The sequence below is a fragment of the Panthera leo genome, chromosome B2, assembly GCF_018350215.1.
Source record: "Panthera leo isolate Ple1 chromosome B2, P.leo_Ple1_pat1.1, whole genome shotgun sequence".
Classification (NCBI taxonomy): Eukaryota; Metazoa; Chordata; class Mammalia; order Carnivora; family Felidae; genus Panthera; species Panthera leo.
The window spans coordinates 100,583,658-100,597,803 of NC_056683.1; positions in this window are offsets into that span (position 1 = coordinate 100,583,658).

Consider the following 14,146-nt stretch of genomic DNA (forward strand, 5'->3'; position numbering starts at 1 on the left):
TAATTTTCTGAGGAACCTCCACACTGTTTTCCAGAGTGGCTGCACCAATTTGCATTCCCACCAACAGTGCAAGAGGGTTCCCGTTTCTCCACATCCTCTCCAGCATCTATAGTCTCCTGATTTGTTCATTTTGGCCACTCTGACTGGCGTGAGGTGATATCTGAGTGTGGTTTTGATTTGTATTTCCCTGATAAGGAGCGCTGTTGAGCATCTTTTCATGTGCCTGTTGGCCATCCGGATGTCTTCTTTAGAGAAGTGTCTATTCATGTTTTCTGCCCATTTCTTCACTGGGTTATTTGTTTTTTGGGTATGGAGTTTGGTGAGCTCTTTATAGACTTTGGATACTAGCCCTTTGTCCGATATGTCATTTGCAAATATCTTTTCCCATTCCGTTTTTTGGTTGCCTTTTAGTTTTGTTGGTTGTTTCCTTTGCTGTGCAGAAGCTTTTTATCTTCATAAGGTCCCAGTAATTCATTTTTGCTTTTAATTCCCTTGCCTTTGGGGATGTATCGAGTAAGAGATTGCTACGGCTGAGGTCAGAGAGGTCTTTTCCTGCTTTCTCCTCTAGGGTTTTGATGGTTTCCTGTCTCACATTCAGGTCCTTTATCCATTTTGAGTTTATTTTTGTGAATGGTGTGAGTAGTGGTCTAGTCTCAACCTTCTGCATGTTGCTGTCCAGTTCTCCCAGCACCATTTGTTAAAGAGACTGTCTTTTTTTTCCATTGGATGTTCTTTCCTGCTTTGTCAAAGATGAGTTGGCCATACGTTTGTGGGTCTAGTTCTGGGGTTTCTATTCTATTCCATTGGTCTATGTGTCTGTTTTTGTGCCAATACCATGCTGTCTTGATGATGACAGCTTTGTAGTAGAGGCTAAAGTCTGGGATTGTGATGCCTCCTGCTTTGGTCTTCTTCTTCAAAATTACTTTGGCTATTTGGGGCCTTTTGTGGTTCCATATGAATTTTAGGATTGCTTGCTCTAGTTTCGAGAAGAATGCTGGTGCAATTTTGATTGGGATTGCATTGAATGTGTAGATAGCTTTGGGTAGTATTGACATTTTGACAATATTTATTCTTCCAATCCATGAGCAGGAATGTCTTTCCATTTCTTTATATCTTCTTCAATTACCTTCATAAGCTTTCTATAGTCTTCAGCATACAGATCTTGTACATATTTGGTTAGATTTATTCCTAGGTATTTTATGCTTCTTGGTGCAATTGTGAATGGGATCAGTTTCTTTATTTGTCTTTCTGTTGCTTCATTGTTAGTGTATAAGAATGCAACTGATTTCTGTACATTGATTTTGTATCCTGCAACTTTGCTGAATTCGTGTATCAGTTCTAGCAGACTTTTGGTGGAATCTATTGGATTTTCCATGTATAGTATCATGTCATCTGTAAAAAGTGAAAGCTTGACTTCATCTTTGACAATTTGATGCCTTTGATTTCCTTTTGTTGTCTGATTGATGATGCTAGAACTTCCAACACTATGTTAAACAACAGCGGTGAGAGTGGGCATCCCTGTCGTCTTCCTGATCTCAGCGAAAAAGCTCTGTTTTTCCCCATTGAGGATGATGTTAGCTGTGGGCTTTTCATAAATGGCTTTTATGATATTTAAGTATGTTCCTTCTATCCCAACTTTCTCAAGGGTTTTTATTAAGAAAGGGTGCTGAATTTTGTCAAAGGCCTTTTCTGCATCGATTGACAGGCTCATATGGTTCTTATCTTTTCTTTTATTAATGTGATGTATCACGTTGATTGATTTGCGAATGTTGAACCAGCCCTGCATCCCAGGAATGAATCCCACTTGATCATGGTGAATAATTCTTTTTATATGCTGTTGAATTTGATTAGCTAGTATCTTTTTGAGAATTTTTGCATCCATATTCATCAGGGATATTGGCCTGTAGTTCTCTTTTTTTACTGGGTCTCTGTCTGGTTTAGGAATCAAAGTAATACTGGCTTCATAGAATGAGTCTGGAAGTTTTCCTTCCCTTTCTATTTCTTGGAATAGCTTGTGAAGGATAGGTATTATTTCTGCTTTAAACATCTGGTAGAACTCCCCTGGGAAGCCATCTGGTCCTGGACTCTTATTTGTTGGGAGATTTTTGATAACCGATTCAATTTCTTCGCTGGTTATGGGTCTGTTCAAGCTTTCTATTTCCTCCTGATTGAGTTTTGGAAGAGTGTGGGTGTTTAGGAATTTGTCCATTTCTTCCAGGTTGTCCAATTTGTTGGCATATAATTTTTCATAGGATTCCCTGATAATTGTTTGTATCTCTGAGGGATTGGTTGTAATCATTCCATTTTCATTCATGATTTTATCTATTTGGGTCATCTCCCTTTTCTTTTTGAGAAGCCTGGCTAGAGGTTTGTCAATTTTGTTTATTTTTTCAAAAACCAACTCTTGGTTTTGTTGATCTGCTCTACAGTTTTTTTAGATTCTATATTGTTTATTTCTGCTCTGATCTTTATTATTTCTCTTCTTCTGCTGGGTTGAGGCTGCCTTTGCTGTTCTGCTTCTATTTCCTTTAGGTGTGCTGTTAGATTTTGTATTTGGGATTTTTCTTGTTTCTTGAGATAGGCCTGGATTGCAATGTATTTTCCTCTCAGGACTGCCTTCGCTGCATCCTAAAGCATTTGGATTGTTGTATTTTCATTTTCGTTTGTTTCCATATATTTTTTGATTTCTTCTCTGCCTGGTTGACCCACTCATTCTTTAGTAGGGTGTTCTTTAACCTCCATGCTTTTGGAGGTTTTCCAGACTTTTTCCTGTGGTTGATTTCAAGCTTCATAGCATTGTGGTCTGAAAGTATGCATGGTATAATTTCAATTCTTGTATACTTATGAAGGGCTGTTTTGTGACCCAGTATATGATCTATCTTGGAGAATGTTCCATGTGCACTCGAGAAGAAAGTATATTCTGTTGCTTTGGGATGCAGAGTTCTAAATATATCTGTCAAGTCCATCTGATCCAATGTATCATTCAGGGCCCTTGTTTCTTTATTGACCGTGTGTCTAGATGATCTATCCATTTCTGTAAGTGGAGTGTTAAAGTCCCCTGCAATGACCACATTCTTATCAATAAGGTTGCTTATGTTTATGAGTAATTGTTTTATATATCTGGGGGCTCCCGTATTCGGCGCATAGACATTTATAACTGTCAGCTCTTCCTGATGGATAGACCCTGTAATTATTATATAATGCCCTTCTTCATCTCTTGTTACAGCCTTTAATTTAAAGTCTAGTTTGTCTGATATAAGTATGGCTACCCCAGCTTTCTTTTGGCTTCCAGTAGCATGATAAATAGTTCTCCATCCCTTCACTCTCAATCTAAAGGTGTCCTCAGGTCTAAAATGAGTCTCTTGTAGACAGCAAATAGATGGGTCTTGTTTTTTTATCCATTCTGATACCCTATGTCTTTTGGTTGGCACATTTAGTCCATTTACATTCAGTGTTATTATAGAAAGATACGGGTTTAGAGTCATTGTGATGTCTGTATGTTTTATGCTTGTAGCGATGTCTCTGGTACTTTGTCTCACAGGATTCCCCTTGGGATCTCTTGTAGGGCTGGTTTAGTGGTGATGAATTCCTTCAGTTTTTGTTTGTTTGGGAAGACCTTTATCTCTCCTTCTATTCTAAATGACAGACTTGCTGGATAAAGGATTCTCGGCTGCATATTTTTTCTGTTCATCACATTGAAGATCTCCTGCCATGCCTTTCTGGCCTGCCAAGTTTCAAAAGAGAGATCAGTCACGAGTCTTATAGGTCTCCCTTTATATGTTAGGGCACGTTTATCCCTTGCTGCTTTCAGAATTTTCTCTTTATCCTTGTATTTTGCCAGTTTCACTATGATATGTCGTGCAGAAGATCGATTCAAGTTACGTCTGAAGGGAGTTCTCTGTGCCTCTTGGATTTCAATGCCTTTTTCCTTCCCCAGTTCAGGGAAGTTCTCAGCTATTATTTCTTCAAGTACCCCTTCAGCACCTTTCCCTCTCTCTTCCTCCTCTGGGATACCAATTATGCGTATATTATTTCTTTTTAGTGTATCACTTAGTTCTCTAATTTTCTCCTCATACTCCTGGATTTTTTTATCTCTCTTTTTCTCAGCTTCCTCTTTTTCCATAATTTTATCTTCTAGTTCACCTATTCTCTCCTCTGCCTCTTCAATCCGAGCTGTTGTCATTTCCATTTTATTTTGCAGCTCGTTTAAAGCATTTTTCAGCTCCTCGTGACTGTTCCTTAGTCCCTTGATCTCTGTAGCAAGAGATTCTCTGCTGTCCTCTATACTGTTTTCAAGCCCAGCGATTAATTTTATGACTATTATTCTAAATTCACTTTCTGTTATATTATTTAAATCCTTTTTGATCAGTTCATTAGCTGTTGTTATTTCCTGGAGATTCTTTTGAGGGGAATTCTGGCAGGAACTGGTTCCCTTTGGGATTTTGCCTGGGGGATGGGCAAGGGAGATGGCGCTGGTGAGCACCTTTGTTCCCCACCAAACTGAGCTCTGTCATCTGGGGGCTCAGCAGCTCTCCCTCCCTTTGTCCTCCAGCCTTCCCGCTTTCCAAGCAGAGCTGTTAACTTATGACCTCCCAGATGCTAAGTCGCGCTTGCTGTTGGAACACACTCCGTCCGGCCCCTCCACTTTTGCAAGCCAGACTCGGGGGCTCTGCTTGGCCAGCAGGCTGCCCCTCCACCCCGGCTCCCTCCCGCCTGTCCGTGCAGCATGCACCGCCTCTCCGCCGTTCCTACCCTCTTCCGTGGGCCTCTCATCTGCGCTTGGCTCCGGAGACTCCTTTCTGCTAATCCTCTGGCGGTTTTCTGGGTTATTTAGGCAGGTGTAGGTGGAATCTAAGTGATCAGCAGGACGCTCGGTGAGCCCAGCGTCCTCCTATGCTGTCATCTTTCCAAGAATCCTCTACTGCCCTGGCTTTAATTATTGCTTCTTCTTCTTCTTCTATTTTTTTTTTCACTTTTTAAAAAATTTTAACATTTATTTATTTATTTATTTATTTATTTATTTAGAGAGCACAAGCACACAGGGGAGAGGCAGAGAGAGAGAATCTCAAGCAGGCTCCATGAGGCGGGGCTTGAACTTAAGAACTGTGAGATCATGACTTGAACTGAAATCAAGAGTCGGATGCTTAACAGACTGGCCCCTTCTTTTTTTTTTATTTTTTAAGTTTATTTATTTATTTTGAAAGAGAGAGAGAGAGAGAGAGTACACACAAGCAGGGGAAGGGGAGAGAGAGAGGGAAAGTCCTAAGCAGTCTCTGTGCTGTCAGATTTCATGACCCTGAGATCATGACCTGAGCTGAAACCAAGAATCAGACACTTAACTGACTGAACCACTCAGGCACCCCTAATTATTGCTTCTGCATATGCCTGTGAAATCTTCATCTCTGGTCAGGACCATTCTAGTAAGCTCTAGTCCTGAAATTCTAACTAATGGACAGTGATATCCCAAAACGTATCTTGGTACCAAACTCAGTATGCTCAGAATGGAATTTATCATCTCTCCCCACACAAAACTTTCTGCATGCTTCCTTTCTTGCTATAAGAATTGCCATTCTTGGGGCGCCTGAGTGGTTCAGTCAGTTAAGCATCTGACTCATTTCAGCTCAGGTCATGATCTCATGGTTTGTGAGATCGAGCCCCATGTCAGTCTCCATGTTCAGCATGGGATTCTCTCAGCTTGGGCTTCTCTGTCTCTCCCTCTCCCTCTGCCCCTCGTCTGTGTATGTGCATGTGCTCTCTCTCTCTATCTCTCTCAAAAATAAATAAATAAAATCTTACAGAATTGCCATTCTTCCAGTCATGCAGGCTCAAATGATAGCATACTTTTTATGACTGTTTTTTTTTTTTTCTTGAATCTCATTTCCCATCCACTGCCGAGTAAGGAGAGTCTACTAAAGCAGCATTTCACAAGCCAGAATGTTGCAGAATTAAACAAAGGTTTAAAAACAAACAAACATAACACGTCTCAGAGTCTTATATTGTGAATCCCAGGTCCCATGCATTTCTCCACTTATGAGACCAAAGTACACTTCTTTTCAGGAGAAACCTCTTGAAGTCTCTCTAGAGGTAAAGGAATACATTTTACTAAAGGCATGCATAGAAAAAAATGTCATTCTCTAATAAAAGTGTTTTGATGTATTATTTCACTGAATTCGTTTAGAAGTGAGTGGTGTGCAAAGGCCAAGTTTGGTGAGATCTATGCAGCACGGGTGATGGGCTTCTTGCCTGACATTGTCCCTGATCCCAAAACTAAACATTTGTGCAGTTTATTGCTGGCAAGTTCCATAATCAATGTGAATGTAATCACATATGCACAGGCATTTTAAAACCAGGTAAAAACAGTTCCATACTTACTCAGTATTACCTTGGCTAAAAATTCCTTTCAGTGGTCATCAGTCATCTCACTCTGTCTCTCATTTGGTCCTGCTTAGGTTTACCAAAGAGTTATCTTTTAAATGCTATCTATTAATTTCCATTGAAAGCTATTATTTCTATGTATCACCAAGTGGAAAAACTATGTTCCAAGACTAGTCAAGTAAACTGATGAATTCAGCCTTTATAAAATGCTAATTGATTCGGATGAACAAATACATTACACTTTCCTTTAGATCCTGAAATTGACTTTGGTTATTTCTACTCTCACCTGTGTATAGCTCTGAAAATATGGGCCAGAACCTATATTCACTGCTTTTATAGCATTGGTTTTTTTTTTTTCACATCAAAGAATATTTCCAGAATCTAATATGTGGGATTCTGGAAAATAGGTATTTATTTTTTTCTTTTGTGTGTATGTGTGTCAGCAGCAAGTTTTAATTTTTTTTTATTGAGGTATAACTGACATAACCTTATAGTAGTTTCAGTTGTATGACATAGTGATTTGATCACCACATTAAGTCCAGTCAACACCCATCACCATACATCATTACAGAATTTTTTCCCCAAGTATTCCTCTCCTCTTCACAGGAGAAATGCCCACATATATGCAACAGGTCATGTGCTTAAGAATGTTCATAGCAGCTCTGTTCACAACAAGGAAAACACGAAACAGTCCAGATGCCCACCAATGGGAGCCTGGGAGCATGATCTGTGGTCTGTTTATACAAAGGGAGATTACGGTGTCAATGAATGGATTGATTTCAGCAACATAATATTAAGTTAAAAACACTAAGGCTCAAAGATTACCTATAGTATGATACCTTTTTTCTGAAGTTAGTAACAAGCAAAAGTAAAATATACATTTTAGAATGTGTATAGGTGTAATAAAACTATTTAAAAAGGAAATCAAGGGAATGGTCAACACTGGATTCTAGATGATGCTACTTTAAGGGGGATGGCTAAGGGGATGAGGAGGAACCATATGGATCCATGCAGGTTATTTTCAAAGTTCTAGCTTTTGGGGGGTTAGTTTCATAGGTGCTTATTAAATTATTTAAAATAATCAAATAGATAATTCAGTAAATAAAGCCAGGACATGCATTTATGAATGATGAGACTATGTCATGAAACAGGATTACAATGAATCTAATTCTTTGTACTTGAGGGTCAATGGAGGGTCAGGGAAGACATTGGTAAACTCGCAGGTGAGGTCTCCAGGAGTTGATCAGTGTGCCTTGATGGAGACAGTGGGAAGGGGAGGGAAGGGAGCCTTTCTCAGACACTGGTCCCTGTGTTGGCTTCACAGATGTGCACCTTGACCTTTGGAAGAATGGTTATTGCAGAACTGAATGATCATTTTCATGAGGAAATTTAAAAAACAAGTACTTGAGCATGACTGCTTCAGCACCCCTGACAAAGTACAAAACTGAGTGGGTGATAATGGCCTTCTTCCTGCACCTGCTCAGAATATGTCTGTCCATGGCCTGTAGAAGGACTCTTCACTTTGGGAGCACTGGGCATGAGACTCTTGGCAAGATTATCAGAGGTCTTGTGGAGTGTCAAACAGTCAGGGCTAAGATAAAATGCTGTATAATTCAGAGGTCAAGAGCAAGGGCTAGAGGAAGAGTGCATTCTTTTACATGCTGGCCCTCTACTTACCTTGTGCATGCTACTGACATTCTTTGAGACTGAATTTTCCCATCAGTAAAATGAAAATAATAATAGTACATATCCATAACTTACCACGAAGGTTTAATGATAAAATCTAGTAGGGTAGAATATGGAGAGCCCAGCGAGTAGATTTTAATGCACACTCTTAATAGGTGCATGGACAAAAGATATCAAAGAGAGCAAATACATTTGGTCAGGTCTCTAGAAAGGTCATAAGAGGTACAAGGGAGCGGTGGCCTGTTAACATACAATGACTGCCTCCTAGTGCATGGCAACCGACTCAATGTCTATGATTGGATGTGTCAGTTTAACAAGGGCCTTCATTCTTGAGAAAGAGTTAGAAAGGAAATGAGCTGGGGCGCCTGGGCGGCTTGGTCGGTTAAGCGTCCGACTTTGGCTCAGTTCATGATCTCACAGTCCGTGGGTTTGAGCCCCGCGTCGGGCTCTGTGCTGACAGCTCAGAGCCTGGACCCTGTTTCGGATTCTGTGTCTCCCTCTCTCTCTGCCCCTCCCCTGTTCATGCTCTGTCTCTCTGTCTCAAAAATAAATAAACATTAAAAAAAATTAAAAAAAAAAAAAAGAAAGGAAATGAGCTAACATAGGGAAGGAAGTGGGTCAGATGGTGAACTTTTTAATAAAGACCCGGGTCATCAAAAATTAAAGTAATTCAAATGTCCTCTTTTTATGAAGAAATCGATATATATACATATTCAAAGAGCTCCATCCAAAAAAGACTGACCGGCACACACAAACAAAACCGGTATTTAAAGTAGTAAGTTCACAACTATTCCCACAGCTGTGCTCCCCAGAAGACTGGCTCGATGGGCCCAGAGGTGGGCTCCATTTTCTCTAGTGCACATTGGAAGCCTACCAACGTCCATTCTGGGTGTGATTATAACCCTGAAACCCATTCCATTTCAATGCATTCTACATAACCTCTTCTGTGAAGCACGCCAGAGATAAAGAACGACATGATAAGCAACAGCAAAATTAATCAACACACGCCTAACAATATCCACCCCCCTCACCCCCCCCCCCCCGGGGATTATCTGCGCTTTTCTGGTTTGGAACAGGCTCTTAAATCCAAGTTTGAAAAGCATTTTTCTTTCTGAATATACTTCTGGATATGTGTTGAGAGCACGTTATGCAAAGATCTAAGGAATAGACATTTTGCACAAGCCAAAGTAGAGACGATTAGTTGTCTTTTTACCTCTTTCTACAGTTTTTGAGAGTTATGTTTGGAAGTTATGACAGTCAGAGCAGTCCTCTAGACCTCAGGAGAGAAATGTTCCTGCTAAAATAAAAAGAAAGGACTACAGGATAAAGAGAATTATGACCATGTAACCAAGATGCGGCTCTTGGTTAAGTCCTTCCATGTCCCCGCCCTGTCCTGCTCCATCCCTTGGGCAGGCTGCTGGAGCAAGACGCTGTCACTTAAGCAGACTCAGCCTGTGGCTTGGCAGCTGTCCTTTCCTGTATGGCACATTCGATTTACAGGATTTGGGACCAAAGTTCTATCTTTTCTCTTCTCCACCCAGATGAAATCATTTCCTCTCACCATCCTGCCACTTAGTTCTTATGGAAGAGACGGGTTAGGGTGATAAAAGAGATGGGGAGGAAAGGGCAAGGAAGGAAGAGGCAGCTTATAATCTTGCCAGGCTTTCATATGTGAGCTTGAAAGACAGCTCACACTCGCAGAGAGACAATGGTGCTTAAATGTCTGACCTGGCTGGCTTTGCTGAGGATCACTGTTCCCATCTCTGCTGAGCCAGACCCTGGAAATCTACCATGTCATTTCCCGAAGGGGATCCTTGTTAATTAGCTATGTTTTGTTGTTTCTTTTTAGCAATTATTAGGGCTTTACCACATCAGAATCTTGTTGGGAGTTAACAGCCAGTTTTTGAAGTCGTATGAAATCATGGGATGGAGAAAATACTCCCTGATCCTCATAAACTTTCAAAAATGGAAAATGGCCTGCTTTGTCTTTTCTCTGCAGCACATGAAATTTGAAAAATAGCACAAAGGCTGTATCCAAACCCTCTCTGCCCTAAAAATGGCATAGCAATCTACGGAATGAGTACATGTAGTGACATATGTTGTCAGCTGTCTCAATAAAAGGATGTTTCCATAATATGATGTTATTTCTTCAAGCCACATTCAATATTCTTGGCTGCCAGACGACAAGGGGAAAAAAAACCAAGACACTTTTAAGGCAAAGAACAAAGACTCAAGGACTGGGGGAAGGGGAGTGAGGACGGGAGGAATAAGGTAGTTTGAAACTTGTGTCTCCTCTGTCTGTCCTATTTAATTTTTGAGATGGGTGGAGAAGAGACACATAAGAGTTTGGGGAAGACCAGTTGCCTCAAGGCTGGCAGTAGTTTGAAGGATATTTTTATCTATCTAGTTAATTTTTAAAAGTTTATATATTTATTTTTGAGAGAGAGAGCACGGGAGGGGCAAAGAGAGAGAGGAAGAGAGAGAACCCCAAGCAGGCTCTCCACTGTCAGCTCAGAGCCCGACATGGGGCCCGATCTCATGACCTGTGAGATCGTGACCTGAGCAGAAACCAAGAGTGGGACGCTTAACTGACTGAGCCACCCAGGCTCCCCTTTTCGTTTATTTTTATATTGAATGCTCAGTTAACCAAACGGCCAAAGTTGGATGAACATGGGCTGATGGCAGGAGGGAAAGGTCCTGCTCCTCCCTAGTTGTCCTCAGGGAATAGCCAGGGTTGGTGTTATTCTAAAGGCTGGCTGCTCCCAGAGTTAGCCTCCAAAGAAGGCAATCGTGAATGCAATGATTATTGGCTTAAGCTATTTAATAAGGGCATGATATGAGCTCTGTAGTGTTGTAGTCAAGCTCTGGCCTTTCTCAGTTTGTGTGTGTGCATGAGAACACCCTCCCTAGCCTTACTTCTGGTTAAGAGAGTATTGTTTTTTGTTTTGTTATATAAAGTGGCAAAGATGAGCAGCTTGAGAAGCTGGCCAGTGGGGCATTTTTCATAACCCCTTCCACTCACTACAGACTTCTGAGCCTTCAAAGGATTTGCAAATTGCTGGTGGTAAAAAAAAAAAAAAAAAAAAAAAAAAAAAAAAGGCTGAGGATATAAATTCTCATCCACGTTTCCTACGTGTCCAAGGATTATTATTCCTTTGGCCTCTTCTTCATCCATATCGACACAGTTTAGGTTGTAAGTCGGTTGAGGGTAGGGACAGCGAACCTATATGCCCTAGATTTTCTAAGATAACCCCGATTTCAGATGTTCTGTTGTGTGGTCCCCTGAAATACCCTTAAATATTTCAGAAGGTCTGCCCCGTCTGCATGGCCTCATGTTCAGAAAAGTTGTTAGTTAAAGCTTTGTGGTGAAGGCGGTGACAAGTCCTGATTCATACGGTTGGAGCGCGGTGACATCTGGGCCAGGGTCTCCTCTCGCAAGAGCTGCTTCCAAGAGAGGACCCCGTAGTTTTATTGTGCTCGGAGATCCAGAGGAAGGAGAAAAGTCTCTCCATGGCATCTGGGAGAATTTGTTTTTAAAATTGTGAGCCTAAACCGTTTTGCTTGATAAAGTGAAATTGACTCCAGTGTTGGCAGTGACTGTGTGACTGACCTATTTTCAGGAAATGATCTGTGGCTCATACATTTTGCCAAAACATGAATAAAACTAAAATATCCCTAAGTGAACTTAAAACCTCTTCTGGAACAGAAAAGCTCCCCTGTGAAATGAGACCTGCCTTTTTCTTTCTTCTTCTTCTTCTTTTTTTTTTTTTCTAAATCTGTGAAAATGAAATTTTACTGAATTTTTCTCCCCCTCCACTTTCGCTTGGTAACTTTTTCAGCAGCTCAAGTGCAGAATCCACCTCCTTTTGGCTCTGGTGGAGTGCCATGGCAGGTTTAGGACGTCCTTCAGTTTGGATCCCCTGTTTTAATCCCCACCTTCCCCTGCGCCGCACCCCCCCCCCCCCCTCCACTGCTGGGAGAACAGCTTCTGGGAGCCGCTGACTCCAGGAGCACGATGACATCTGCTGTGGACACTCAGCAGCACAGCTGACACGTAGTTGAAAAGTGAAGTGTTACTGTCATGTAGGGAGCATTTCCTCCCTCCAAGATGAACACTTGGATTAAGAGAGAGTACTTCGTTCTCATGAAAGTTAGCATCTGCAGTAAGTGTCAGAGGCAAATCTCTTGACCCTGAAGTTGAGGTCAACCACTCCTGGGCAGGGTCAGAAGCGGAATAGAAAGGTTGTTAATAGAGTTTAATGGGGTGAGGGCTCTTTCCAACCGAATCTTCAAAAGCCCTTCAGGCTGCAATTAGAATTTACTGTTTGCTTAAGAGAAATGACTCGACCCATTCAGAGTCACTGATTCTTATTTATTGATACTACTTTATTTGTAACATTAAGATAAGATACTCAAAACATTCGACCGTATCTGATGTTTATCTTTCTTCCTTTCTCTTCCCTTGCTAGCCATACCAAAGGTTTTTACATTTTCTGAACAAGCCATATCATTTGATGTCGGTCTTTAAACATGCTGTTTTCTCTTTTAGTGAAACTCTTACCGTTTCCTTTGCCTCTCTGCCTGGCTAATTCCTCCTCATCCTGCAAGTCCTGAGCTGCATTTATCAGCATCTCTATAGCTGGGTGGGGTGCCCCGTGCTCACCCACCCACCCACCTACCCACATGTCACACTTTAGCTCGTCTGCTCGCACCTTCCACCTCTGCACCAAAAGCTATTCTCTCTAGTGCCTGGCACATACTAAGTTCTCAATTAATATTGGTTGGCTGAATGAATAAATGAAGGCTAGAGGAATGGACAAATAAAGCGCCTTGCAATTAGTGGAAGTATAGTGTCTTTTATTTGGTTATTTTCTAAAAATTTATTTATTTTGAGTGAGGGAGGGAGGGAGAGAATCTCAAGCAGGCTCCTTGCTGTCAGCGTGGAGCCCCATGCAGGGCTTGATCCCACTCACCGTGAGATCATGACCTGTGCCGAAATCAAGAGTATGTCACTTAACCGATTGAGCCACCCGGGTGCCCCAGCGTAGTGTCTTTTCAACGTGATTGTGCATCGGGATCGCTTGGAGTATTTGATAAAAAAGCACATTCTCAGGGATTTTGCATGAAATGTAATACATGTGGTAGGCTAGAAAGAATTCGTTACTGCTAGAGCATAAAATGTGAGGCTGAAGTTGAGGTTGATGAGATTGGAAGAATGGGCAGGGAGCAAGATTTGGAGGGACGTGTCAATGGGCTTGAGTCTTATCTACGGTACAGGTTATAGGGAGTCAGAGAAGGGCTTTTAGTATGATTAGATTCTTGTCATCTGTAGAAATTAGATTCCACACTGGTTCTTGACCTTGGCTGTGTATTAGAATTATCTGGGTAATGTTAACAAATAAGCAATAATGCCTGGGTCTATCCTGAGGGATTTGAATTTAATTGGCCTGAGGTGTGGCCTGGGCTTTGGGTGGTTTTAAAGCTTCCCCACTGATTCTAATATAAAGTCAAAACTGAGAACTACCAAAATAGAAGAGAAAATTTGTCCATTCAATTTGGCAATCAACTGTCTTGTGACATCTCTTAAATTGTAGCTGTGTATTGAGGAAAAGCAAATAAAAAAAAAAAACACAGTGAGATATCGCTATACACTTGCCAGAATGGCTGCAATAAAAAACAGTAGTAAGACTAAATTCTGGGGAGCATTTGGATGTCTCATACAGAGCTGGTGGTAATATGTTACAGGTGCTGGGCTCTATGATGATTTCTTACAAAGCTAATGATACAACTACCATACAGCCCAGTACTTGTCCTCCTGGGCATTTACCCCAGAGAAGTGGACACATAGGTTGACCAAAAAAAAACCCCCAAAAAACCAAAAACAAAAAAACCCCGTATATAAATGTAAATAGTGATTTTAATGATAAAAGCTCCACATTGGAAACAATCCAAAAGTCCTTTGATGGGAGAATTAAATAGATTAAATAGTTAAATACATTCTGGTATGTCCATACTATGGACTACTACTCAGCAATAGAAAAGAATAAACTGTTTACACAGGCAGCGACTTGGATGGATCGCAAGG